The sequence below is a fragment of the Vicugna pacos genome, chromosome 10 (genome assembly GCF_048564905.1).
Source record: "Vicugna pacos chromosome 10, VicPac4, whole genome shotgun sequence".
Taxonomy (NCBI): Eukaryota; Metazoa; Chordata; class Mammalia; order Artiodactyla; family Camelidae; genus Vicugna; species Vicugna pacos.
Window position 1 is genome coordinate 57367351 of NC_132996.1, and position 13226 is coordinate 57380576.

Sequence of the window (13226 nt, forward strand, 5' to 3'; positions counted from 1 at the left end):
GGGCAACTCAAGTGTTTCCACTTCCCTGGCCATTAGCCATTGCTTTTGTCAGGCTCCTAAGAGCCACTCTAGCAGGGAGTTGGCCCTATTCCCTGAGTTCTTGCTCAGGAGTTAATGTCCAGGTAGCTTGGGAAGAAATACAGTAGATTCAACATCAGAGGAGTTGAGGTCTAATCTTGTTTCTGACTAGGTCTAATTTTCTCAGTAAAACCCCAAATTTCAAGGGTTGAATTTTCCACAAAATTATCTCCAAATATACTCAGATCTGACATTTTATAGCTTGAGTGTATTCTCCTCTAGATATTACCACTATGAGTAACTGCTATCTCTCCATATTCTTATAACTATGAAAGGGTTGTAAGAAGAAATGTAAACTATTTCAAACGTTTCAGTATGTGCTAACACCGAAGCAGAAGGAAACAGTTCAGATACAGTGAGAGATACTTAAGACTTAATTTCTTAAAGTTAAAAAATAAGTATATTAAATGGTATGAATTGTGTTGGGAAAATGGGTTATCTTTTTGGAAAACAAATTGATAAGAGGTAGATTAAAAGCTAATTAAAAAAAAGAGAGAGGTTCAAACTCAAAGGCTTACAAGAGGTATGCCTTTAATATACAGCTGTGATATTAGCCCAGTATAACAAATGTAGGAACTAAAATGCTTATGTAACATTTGAACATAGTAACTGTCTAGTTCCATTGTTATATTGCCTTTTAAAGCATTTTGTGGTCATAGCAAATACACCATAATCTGTTTAATGGCCCCTGAAATGAAATACAAAAGTATTAGAATAAAATACAGTAGATACATAAACATGTATTTGTTTAACTATATTTATATATGTGTGTATACACACACAGTGAACACAAAACCTTGGGGTAGGAAAGGCTTGTTTTAAGAGAGAAAAATGGAAATTTCAGAAAACAATGCATTAACAAACTTAACTTTCTCAATGTTTAAAATTTCTAAACACAAAAGTTTATAAACAGGATTAAATGACAAGTGACAACTGAGGAAATATTTATAGTATTTATAGAAAACCAAGGATTAGCATACAAAATATATAAATAGCTTCAAAAATCATTAAGTAAAATACAAGCAAGTCAAAGAGGAAAAAATGTGCAAATGTTATAAACAAATAACTTGAAAAAGAAATGAAAATTGTATTTAAAAGACACATAATTCTCCCGGAACTTAGGCCATCTGAAACATCAATCCAAAAAGATTACACACTGTATGATTCCATTTATGCAACATTTTTAAAAATGGTATAATTATAGAAATGGAGAACTGATCAGTGGATGCCAGGGTTTAAGTTGGTGGAGTAGAAATGGGAGTGGCTATAAAAGTATAACATAAAGGAACCTTAGATTTGTAGAACATTCTGTATCTTGACTGAGTTAATGTCAGTCTCCTGATTGAAATTGTATCACAATTTTATAAGACATTACCAATGGGGGAAAATGGATAAAGGATACATGGATCTCTGCTATTTCTTACAGCTGCAGGGAATCTGCAACGACTCTCAAAATTAAAGTTTAATTCAAAACACATACACACACACAATCCCACAGTACTTAGGGGCATGTAAAGTAAAACTCCAGTTGGCCCTTGAACAACAGGGGCTTAAACTGTACAGGTCCACTCGTACCCTGATTTTTTTCAAGTGCTACATCATCTGTGGTTGGTTGAATCCGTGGATGTGAAATTGTGGATACAGAGGAATCACAGAGAGGGAGGAAGGCTACCTATAAGTTATTGCAAATTTTCCACTGTGTGGATGGCCGGCCCCCTTATCCTTTTGTTGTTCAAGGGTCAAATGTATATCGAGAGAACATTTTTAGACAAAACAGATTGGCAAAAATTACAAAGACTGATAACAGCAAGTGTTAGAGAAGGAATGAGGAAGCATTTACACTTTTCTGGTGGTAATATACATTGGCATGTCATTTTGGGGGAGTATGTTTTAGAATATGCACTTTAAAAACTAAATAAACATACACTTGGACACAATTATTCCACTTTTTCATTTCTAGCCAGGTTAAAGAAGAGAGGAAAGGGGTGAGAAAAGGGAACAGAGAAAGAGAGGGTGGGAGGAAAGAGAGAAAGAAAGAGGAAGCACATATGAAGACTGTCATTACAGCAGTACAAACAGCGATTACTATTCTAAAACTTGTGTGGCTGGTACAATTCCAAGCACCTTACATATACTAACTTATTTAACACAAAGCAATGGCTCATTTTCGTATCACGGCACTGAGTCACAGTGGTAAGTAACTTGCCCAAACTAAGTCAGTAAGTGGTACAGCTGACTCCACATTCTCTGCCCCTAACAGCTACCCAGAGCTGTCTCTTGATGCCCAGAATAGCAAAAGATTAGAGAGTTTAAACATCCACCAACAGAGGTGTAATTAAACTATGGAACACGTATACTGTGGAGTATAGAAATTTTAAATGTGACATTTGTAGGGGGAAACTTCCCAAAACGATATATTCCTTACACATACACACACACACAAATGAACAAAGTACCCTGAAGGTATGTAACAAAATGGTAACAGGAGCTGCCTTAGGGGAGGAGACTGAAATTTCTAATGATGTTCAAAAACCACTTTCATTTTATCTATACTTCTTGAATCTCTTTACTAGAAAATATTCATAAATTACTAGTTTACTTTAAAATATTTAAAGATTATTATCAATTTGAATGACTTACTTGAGCAGGTTGCAGGACTTTAACGAGCAAACCAAACCAAAAAATCTTCAGCCTCTCCTATAAGGGAATTTTAAAGAAAGGCTTAATGAATCAGTTTTATGTGAGCCTCCTTTCTGCATTCGAAATGTAGAACTCTGCTAAAATTTCTGAACATGAGAACTTCATGGTGTGTCTTTGCCATGTTCCTAGAAAGTAACACGCCTACCTATCAGCTGCTTAGTACTTGTTAATCAATCTTAAAAAAGGAAAAGGAAAAAAAACAGGGCATAAGGCATAGAAGTGCCAAGTGGAAAGGCAATTCAGCACAAAAATATTCTGAGATTACTAAATCGATTTTTTTTTCTTCAGCAAAATCTAACCTTAAAATGCATTCTCAGTAACTCCCCAACGTGATGATGAAAATAGATGCTCTCCCAGGCTGGTGCCCTCTCTTACACTGTCTAACTCTCTATCTTTCTTCTAGTACTTTAGGAATAATTTCCAAAGATGTCTCTCTGCTTTAGTGTATTTTAACAGAAGTTCCAGTCACATTTTTATCACCATGGGAACACATTAGAGAATGCAAGCGGGTCTAGATTATCTTGTAGGTATGTACAGGCACGAGCCAGGTGAGGAAGGAGGCACGCACTAGTGATACTAAGCCCCAAGATGATGCAGATTTCCAAATGGAGACCACAGATCATGTAACTGGATCAGTGGGCTTGGTGGCCAGATTCTGAATATGGTTTTATTTTTTTTTTTATCATTCGAGAAAATGGCTACAAGTTATTTTAGAATTATACTATGGAATACAGTAAAAGTTGTCAGATAATTTGGGGATGATTTTATGTAAATCTAACAGTGTTAAATTAAACAATATTATAAACGTGCTTTGGTAACTATAGGAATTTCTTGGAAATATCTTTAAAGAGTATGAAGAATCCTTCCTTGATATAAATTACCCTCCCTATTTTATCCTGTTGCACGCTTTATTGTTTCACATATTAGAATTTCATGATTTTATGACATGATGCTCACTGGTGAAACTGAGTGCACTGAAGGAAACAAGTTGTCTGAAACCTATGACCAGGCAGAGGAAGGGGAGGACTTGGGGAACAGGTCTGTGCGCCTAAGAGCTTAGAATTCAGAAGGTCCATAAGTTTCCTCCACAAATGTCATCTACTAAGGGTATTTAGAAGTCACTTCGTTAGGGATGCTTTTATTACTAGTACTTTTTGTAGTTACAGAGAGAAAGATCAGCTTACCCTGTTGGAAAGGATGTGGCCCTTTTCTGTAAAGATCTTACTGATAAATATATATTTCATTTGAATCAATACACACCTTTATTTCCCCTCTTACAGGAAAGATATTCCACACTGAAATTAGGATTGCATACATCCAGAAGAAACTAATTCAAAAAGACATATGCACCCCAGTGTTCACAGCAATATTTACAATAGCCAAGACATGGAAGCAACCTAAGTGTCCATCAACAGATGACTGGATAAAGAAGTTGTGGTATACACACACACACACACACACACACACACACACAACAGAATACCACTTAGCCATAAAAAAGAATTAAATAATGCCATTTGCAGCAACATAAATGGATCTGTCATACTAAGTGGTGACTGTCCTAGTAAGTGAAGTAAGCCAGAAAGAGAAAGAAGAATACCATATGACACAAAAATGACACAAATGAACTTATTTACAAAACAGAAACAGACTCAGAGACATAGAAGACAAACTTATGGTTACAAGGAAAGGGGGGGAAAGAGGGTAGACAGTGATAAATTGAGAGTTCAGAATTTGCAGATACTACTATATATAAAATAGATAAACAAAAAGGTTCTAGTGTATAGCTCAGGGAACTATATTCAATACTTTGTAGCAACCTATAATGAAAAAGAATATGAAAAGGAATATATTTATGTACAGGTATGACTGAAACACTGTGCCATACACTAGAAATTGACACAACATTGTAAACTAACTTTACTTGAATTGTTTAAAAAGAGAAATTAGGATTCTGCAGTGCATCAGACAGACATAGTAGCTGTCGCTACGGGGGGGGGAGGGTGCAGTGCAGTAGTGGAGAGGAAGAAAACAGAAAGGAGATTTAGGATAAGTTACAATGATTTTTTTTAAGTACATAAATATCTTGAGTCCTTGGAAACTGAAAGATGCAAAAGAAACAATGCATGCTCTCAAAAGGTTCACAGTCCAAGGAGGGAGGCAGATATATAAACAAGTCATTTCAGCACAGCTCTGTGTTATAATACGTGCTTAACCGCCTCACTGAAGCCCACAGCTTCAATTAACTACATTATCCAGCCAAGGATGCTTACTGCCATTGAATGGAAATGACAGTAGAATGGAAATGATAATTTATGATCTACAACTTCCTGGTGGTGACATCCCACTAGTCCTGCCTAACTTAAACAGCCTTTTCTCTTCCCTAAATGACCTGCCTCGTGTCACGTATGGGCAGAAAAGCTTTTGTTGAGAGCAGCCAGGAAACTGCTCAGGAGTGTGTGTGTGTGCATGTGTGTGTACATGTGCGTGTGTGTGTGTGTGTGTGCGTGTATGTATTTTTCAGTGAAGTCATTATTAGTGCCATCCCAAAGACAGGAAATAATAGATCCATTTCTTCTAATGGAGAGTGTACAGTTTAAACACGGTTTATTAGCTTCCAGTTTATGATACACAAGAGCTATTTGGGTATATAACTCACCTTGCTAGTCCAGAATCAGCCCCATAAACCTCAGCAGCACTTTTTTCCCACCTTTTTGACTAAATAGAAGTTACTGTACAGTTACAGCCTTGTTATATACGATGTTAATAAATGTGCCACACTGACTGTCCGCTCTTTTAAGTAACTCTGCTAACCTGGACACATTTTCTGAGATTTATATTGCTGCATAAAGTCTGAGGGGAATGCAGGGAAATGGCTTTATAGATAGAATTAGACTGGCTATCTCTCTTACATTTCAGACATGGCAGGAGGAGAGCTGTACAGAGGCACTTAGAAAGGACAAGAGAGGGCAAAAATAATAAAAAAGAAAGATTTTTGAGGAAAATCTATGCAGTTTTGCCAATATGGCTGATTGTAGATTAGGCTTTGGTTGTAAAAATCCGTTCTTTTCTTGACGAGCAAAGAAAAAAAATCTCTGGTGAAACTTAACATATTATGCCCTTTAGCTAAGTCTCTAACCTATTTTGAAACTCCAGTTACAGAACTCAAACTTAGTACTAAGTTGTAGAACAAATATTTGTTAAATAAATAACACTGTAGGTTGGGAAGGTATAGCTCAGTAGTAGAGTGCCTGTTTAGCATCTACAATGTCCTGGGTTCAGTACCCAGTACCTCTATTAAAAATAAATAAACCTAATTACCTCACTCTTTAAAAATAAAATTAAAAAAAAATTTTTTAACCGCAAAGTCCCTTAAGTCTGTGATTATTGCTCTATCTTGTGTATCCAGAAGGGTTCCTAGCAGTAATTATTTATTTCATGAATGGATGACATAAATAGCAATATGTCTTAACATTCACTGATACTATACAGACTTAACCCAGGCCTGTATCTGATCCTAAAAGGTAACAAAGAATATTTTATTGACACTTCACAAGTAAAGACGCAAGGTAAAAATAAGTGAATTGATTTGCATCATTCTAAATAACAAATCATCAAAATGAGAGAAGCAGAATCCCTGGGATTCAACAGTGGAATAAACAAGATGGCCGCATGCAAATTTAAGAGCAAGATGACCGTGTGGAGTTGGCGTCAGTCAGCTTCAGGAGAAGAGTCAAGGACTCCAACTTCCAGCCTGGAGCCGTATCACCCAAACATGAGTTAGCAGTGCTGGAGAGTGATCTTATTCCTTAATCACTATCCCGGGAGCTTCAGTTTTCTGAACTGTGCTCTCTCTGGTGAAAGCTGCAATACTTTCTTATCTTCCAAAGGTATACTTTAAGTCCCAGTCTGCACCTGTGGTGCTTCTGCTTTCACCGTATCCTCATTTCCCCACAAAAGCCACAGTCCCCATGGATCCTCAATTTGCAAACATTTGTGACAAAGTGATGCTCACTTCAGCCAGCATAACTCTGCTCAATTCCCATGCCCTGGAATGCCTTTTTCTCTCACTGCATGTCTTCCTCTTACTCCTTTTCTGCTTTTCAGGATTTTCTGTATGAACTGGACTAAATAGGAAAATACTCAGCTCAGGTGTCTGACTTTATTGCAACCTTCAATACCTTCCTTTATGATACAGCTAGCATCTTATATCAGTTAGTTTTTGCTGTGTAACAAACCACTTCAAAACCTAGTGGTCTGGAATAATAATTATTTAATTGCTTATGATTTTGTAGGTTGACAATTTAAGCAGGGCTCACCTGGAATAACCTATATCTGCTCCATTTAATGTCTGCTGTCCTCACTCAAATACCTAAGAACCTCAGATGAGGAAGCTGGGATGGCTGGCATATCTGGGGTCTCTCTCCACATAATCACATAATCCACTGGAGTAGCCCAAGCTTCTGCATAGGATCCAGAATTTTCTAACAAAAGTGAGTGTTGCAAAATCTCCAAGGCCTAGGCTTGGAAACTTCCCAACATCTCTTCTGCCATACTTTATTGGTTAAAATAAGCCATCAGATAGCCCAGATTCAAGGATGGAAAAAATAGACTCAATCTCTCGATGAGAGAAAATGCAAAAAAATTGGTGGCCATCTTTTTCCACAAATTGTTACACATTTTAATTTTTTTTAATTTCACAAGCTTTAGGCACAATTGAAAATAGTAAAAATTTTACCAAATAATTGTTACAATTTCTCTAGTGCTTATGCCAGGTATTAAACACTTTACATAACACACAGTATTTCATTCTTACCCAATTAATAAATAAGGGGATGGCAAATTATGGCCTACAGAATCAAAAAGAACCTGCTTGCCTGCATTTGTTTTTGTACAGCCTACAAGCTAAAAGTGTTGTTTTTACATTTTTAAGTTGTTGAGGGGGAAAATTCAAAAGAAAAATAGTATTACATGACAAATAAAAATTATATGAAATACACACTTCAGTGTCCATAAATAAAGGTTATTTGGAACACAGTGTGTCCATTTGATTAAATATTATCTAGCTCGGTTTTCATATTTCCAGAGCAGAACTGACTAGTCAAAACACAGACCTACAAAACCTAAATATTTACTACCTGCCCTTTACAAAAAGTTTGCTGACCTCTGAAATGAATACTATCATTTTCTCCCTGACATTAATTAGAAAACTAAAGCTTTAAAAATCTAAGTAACTTAGAGACAGAATCTGAACTCAGATCTGTATGCTCCAAAGCTCACTTGTACTGTATCATAGCAAAATAACAATAACTGCCATTTTTGAGTACTTATCTGTGTCATAATACCTAATCCTTATGATAGCCATATAAGAAGGTATGATTATCCACACTTGAGAATTAAAAAAATTGAAAGATGAGTTATAGCCTAATCTGACAAATCTGTATGACTAGTGAGTGGCAGAGCTAAAATGCAAAATCAGATCCCTCGTGTGAGCCACTAGGAAAAGGTACATTTGTAATGGAGAAATCTTATAGACATCATCTTAACCAAGTTGTCAAACTTAATACCATCCAAAACAGGACAAGCAAATCTTGTAAGCCTTCAGATATCAGATATGGAGAAGATAATGTCACCCATGGAATACTCCAGTCAAAACTATTTAACCACAATTAACTCCTAAGTAAATAATCAGACACATTCAAATTGAGTGACATTCTGTCAACAACCAGCTTTGGGTCTTCAAAAAGTCATAATCATGAAACATAAAAGACAAGGGAACTGTTCTCAGTTGAAGGAAATTAAAGAGGCATGATGAGTAAAGGCCCTATGTGACCCTGATTGGATCCTAGGTCAAAAGGAAAATCTAAAAGATAATATTGACACAGTTGGAAAAATTTGAATATAAATTATTTATTGGAAGTAGTATTATATCACTGTTGAACTTCCTAAGTGTGATCACAGCATTGTGACTATGTACGAGAATGTCTTTGTCCATATGATATTGTTGCTAAAGTATTTATGGGCAAAATATAATGATGTCTGTAATTCAGTCTCAAAGGTTCAGCATAGTGACACACACTAATAATTAAGTATGTATGGCATATGTGTGTGTTGTGTGTGGAGAGAGACAGACAGACAGAAAAGGAAAGTAGAAGGAAAAGTAGACGTTGGTAACAACTGGTGACTCTCCAGTTAAGGGCAGATGGAAGTACTGTTCTTACAGATTTTCTGTGCCCACAGCTTTGCTCTTTCTACTATACCACTTAAGCTTTTAAACACAGAAAATCCCAGTCCATTCTCTTCACTCCTCTTGCAGAGTCTCCTCTGCTCCCAAATGCAAACACAGGTTTTGTGTACTTCTGAAACTGTAGGGATGTACCTCCGGACATCAGACGATCAGGCAGCTGTAAAAGGACTTCTGTTCATGCCTTATAAGAAACTTTGACACTTTGAAGAGGTTAAAGTTTCCATTAAACTTGTCATACTGTGCTTGTTTAAAGCCTTTAAGTACACCAACTCCTCTTTCCACAAGCAATTGCCCAAAGATATCTGTGTTTGGAACACACAGGTAGGCTGCTATAAGTGCCCATTAGTCCTCAAACCTGAAGTGCCCCCCAACACGTACTATCACAAATGAAAAATAGCAAAATACCTCAAGAGTTCAAAAGGCAGGAGTTGATCCCATTTCATGCTACATTAATACGTCACTCTAATTTTACCTAAGAATGAGCTTTCATACTTCCCATCGAAAATTCTGAAATATGTAGGTATCCAAGCAAGCAAATCTATTTCATAACTGAGGAGGGAGGATTATACCTTCAGTGTAGGAAACTGTCCAGAGTATTTAGGCAAATGAATAATAAAAGAGAATGAAAAGGAAGGGGGAAAAGGGGGCTAGGGAAGAAAGGAAGGGAGAAAGGAAGGAAGAGAGGGAGGGAGAAGGGTAGAAGGAAGGAAGGCAGGAAGGAAGGAAGGAGGAATGAAGAAGCCCCTGTCCCACTCTAGCCTAAGTAGGTTTATGTCCACAAGAAGTAATCCTGCCTTTGTTCTCCTGGAGAGAACACATGGCTTAGTTAAGAGCCTGGGTGCTAGAATTAGACAGTCTGGAGTTTATATTTTGGCTCTGCTACTTACCAGCCATGGAAGTCCTGGTCCTAGACAGGATTTAACCTGTCTGTACACCAGTTTCCCCATCATGAAATGGTAATAACAATATTGCCTACTCCTAGAGTTACCATAAGAATCTGATTGAGATAATTCATGAAAAGTGCTTAGAACAGTGTCTAGTACACAGTAATAAACTTTGAGCTATTATTATTGTAATAATTTTAGATCAGGTATGAGGAAATTGCAAATCATCTCAGGTCTTAGTGTCAAAATTAACATCATTTCACTTAGTCATCAAATTGCTTTGCCAACAATTATTGAGAGGAAATCGCTTCCTGGGTCTCTTATTTCTAATCTTCTTCAAGTAGTTAATCCATATATATGATCAATTTACTTCATACTAAATCCCACAAAAAGAACTATGTTATAATCCAAATTTCATGCAGCTCATCCATCTGCACCTGCAAACTAGAGCCATATTTTCTTCCAATGATCAATTTCTTACAGTGCCAACCCCCTTTAGTCTAATTGCAAAAAATCAATTTCTCCTCCAAGAGCCCCCTTCTTTTTGGGAGACCTCAAAGAGACACATGACAGCACCCTAGTACGTGAGGCACACCCAGCAGGGCATCCCTTCCTCCTCTGCTTCCCTTTAGTCCATGTTCTGCCTGAAGAGTCATTTGGGGAAGTCTTGGTTCCCTGGAACCCATATCCATCATGTGAAGTCTCATATACATGCAAAGGGTGGTGTCCCTATATGCCTCCAAAACTCACTTCATTGGTGGACATTTCTTTGTTAATATTGCTGTTTTCTACCTCTGGTAATAGTACTGCATCATCTTGGTGAACCATGCCTCCATCATTGTCAATCTGGGTAGTTTGGGTGGTTGATTCCAACACCAGCACGTGATCCTCCCTTTCAGGCTAGTAAGAGTCAGACCCAAGACTTGTAATAACTGTAGGCGAAAATAAGGCATTAAAATGAAAAGCTAGAATTGCCGGCAGCTGCTTTGCCATCACAGAAGAGACAAGCTAAGCATCTGAGTTGGGAGCCAACATAGAGAAGAGCCAGATGGCAGGGATAGAGAAATGCTAAGTGGTAATGACTTCATTTAAGCCTCTGGATCCAACTATTCCTGAAGCTATCAGATGCAGCCCAGAATATTTCTATTAAGAGAGTTAATAGACATCCTTTTTGCCTTAATAAGGTTGGGTTTGCTTTCACTGTTATCTAAAACTGAAAGCATTCTGAATGATAATTTTTCTAATTTTGTTGTGCCAGAGTTTTTCTGGGCTTCATACAGAAGGGAGGAAGAGGAGCTTCTTTCTAAACTCTATGTCCAACTAAGTTGTTGCACATTGTTAAAGCTCTGCCCATGCTTAGTTTCTTACAGAAGTTTAATCACATTCTGGCCCTCATTTTCCTAACCATAGAATTTCAAAGCCAGCCCAGCTGTCCTGACCAAAACTGAAACTTTGTTCTGTCCTCTTCCGTTAACAACTTGACACCCTCCCAAAGCAAAAATTCTTCCTTCTTGACTGGTTACAAAACAGAACCCACTATACGTCTCAATGGATAGAAACAGATACAGACGAATGAGAATCATGAATGAAGATTATTATTTAGCCTATCAGAAATGCCCTGGAACACATCATTGCTTATCTTTGTGCTGTATGAAATATTATTTTTCCCCTTGATTATCACATACTAAGATTATGTGCCACCTTACATTTTAAATGACTCTTACTCATAACCTTGGACCCCCAACCTTACATTTCTTGTAAAGTCCAATCTTAAAATGGATTCTCCCACTCCCTGGTTTTTAGAAGCACGGCTCTCTCTGGAGAAGAAAGAATAGAGAATTCAACTTAAGTATCACAGCTGGAAGGACCTGGTTAAACATGACTTAGTCACATGTTGCCATTCAAGACAAATCTGCAGCAATGTTTAAACTGTCTACTCTTTCACATGGGCATGAAAATCAATTATTCCCCCACTGATCTCTACTGTTATCTCCCAGAAAACTCAGGATATTACTTTTAATCATCATCACCATCGGAAATGCCACCATGGGTCAACAGCCCTGATACTCTTCCATTTGACAAATTTAATGAAACAATGAAGCATATTGATGTTTCTTTCCACCATCAATTTTTCAAGCTATTGAATTTCACCCTCTTTCTATCTTCCCACTTCTTCCAATTGTTAAGGTCACTTTCAATTTCAGTCCTATTTCCAAAGCACTTGTCAACACATCCAACTTCCTGTCAATGGGGTATTTAATAAGCACACTCATTCTACTGTCCAAGACATTAATGAAATTCCTGAGTACCGCAATAGTACTTCTCTCAAAGTGTCTTCTCTCCCTACTTCGAAGTTACAATGATCTGTTGACAAATACTTTCAATTTGAGCCAGTTGTGTACTTAACAGTAAAATGAGCTAAATTCTATTTTCTCAGCTTCTTGATGAATACGACATGTGGGGTTGGATTTTAAAAGCTTCAGGAGGCATAATGAAAGGCTGAAACACATCCATTTGCCTTTACCTGACAAAATAAAGAACAGCAACTCAATCAGGTAGTAACCCTAATCCTTTAGATTTGTTCTATTATTTCTAAGATCCTTGAATCTTTGGGTGTTTCCTTAGTCACGAACCCTAACTTGCTGGAGGCAGTATGAGGTTGAAGCTAAACACATATGGGGCTAAATCCTACCTCTGCCATTTCCTCTGTCATTTGGAGAAAAATAAAAGAAAAAAAGGTTCCCCCTGAGCCTGTTTCTCATCTGTAAAATGGGCATAATTCTTAGTTCTTACCTTGTTTCAAAGACTAGCAACATGCCTTTGACAGAGTATAAGTTCAATAAAAAGCTGATCTTTTTTTTGGCTCATTTGGAAGATTGTGTCTACATTATAAAATCTCACTGCAGTTAAGAGGTAACTTCAGTCACCTGCACGGTAAGTTTGTGTGAGGCATGTCTATTCCAGTGGATTTCATAGGTTTGGACCCTTTCTAATTTCTTACACCTCGGGGTTTGTGGGGCGGCAGTGCAGGCTCAAACACACTTGGAATCCATCAGGGTGAACCTGACTATGCCATTTAATTAAGGCCTTGATATTTTTTCTTTAACTCTCAAAGTCTGTTTTCCCTTCTAAAAAAAGTAGATGATAATAGTATCTGATTCATAGGCTTCTTTTAAGGTTTTCACTAGATTTCGGAGCACTTAGCACAGTCTTTGGTTCATAGTGGCATTTAGCAAATGAATGCTGTAACATGATGACAAAGATCTCGCTGGAAACTTACCTATATGTGATGAATTCTTATGTAACCTTCCACCTGC

General features: G+C 37.3%; 1 long non-coding RNA gene across 18 annotated transcripts in view; it reads right to left on the bottom strand.

Annotated features, from left to right (window-relative positions):
• Window positions 1–13226, bottom strand: part of LOC140698773 (uncharacterized) — a 548636-nt gene that overhangs the window by 342406 nt on the left and 193004 nt on the right. For 15 of the 18 annotated variants that reach the window (XR_012076705.1, XR_012076706.1, XR_012076699.1 and 12 more), the window contains one exon: window positions 2719–2775. The exons of 2 other annotated variants lie outside the window; for them this stretch is intronic. This is a non-coding gene — a long non-coding RNA (uncharacterized lncRNA). Of the gene's footprint in view, window positions 1–608; window positions 767–2718; window positions 2776–13226 lie in introns of those variants that run through there. One more of the 18 variants, XR_012076709.1, reaches the window with a different exon arrangement.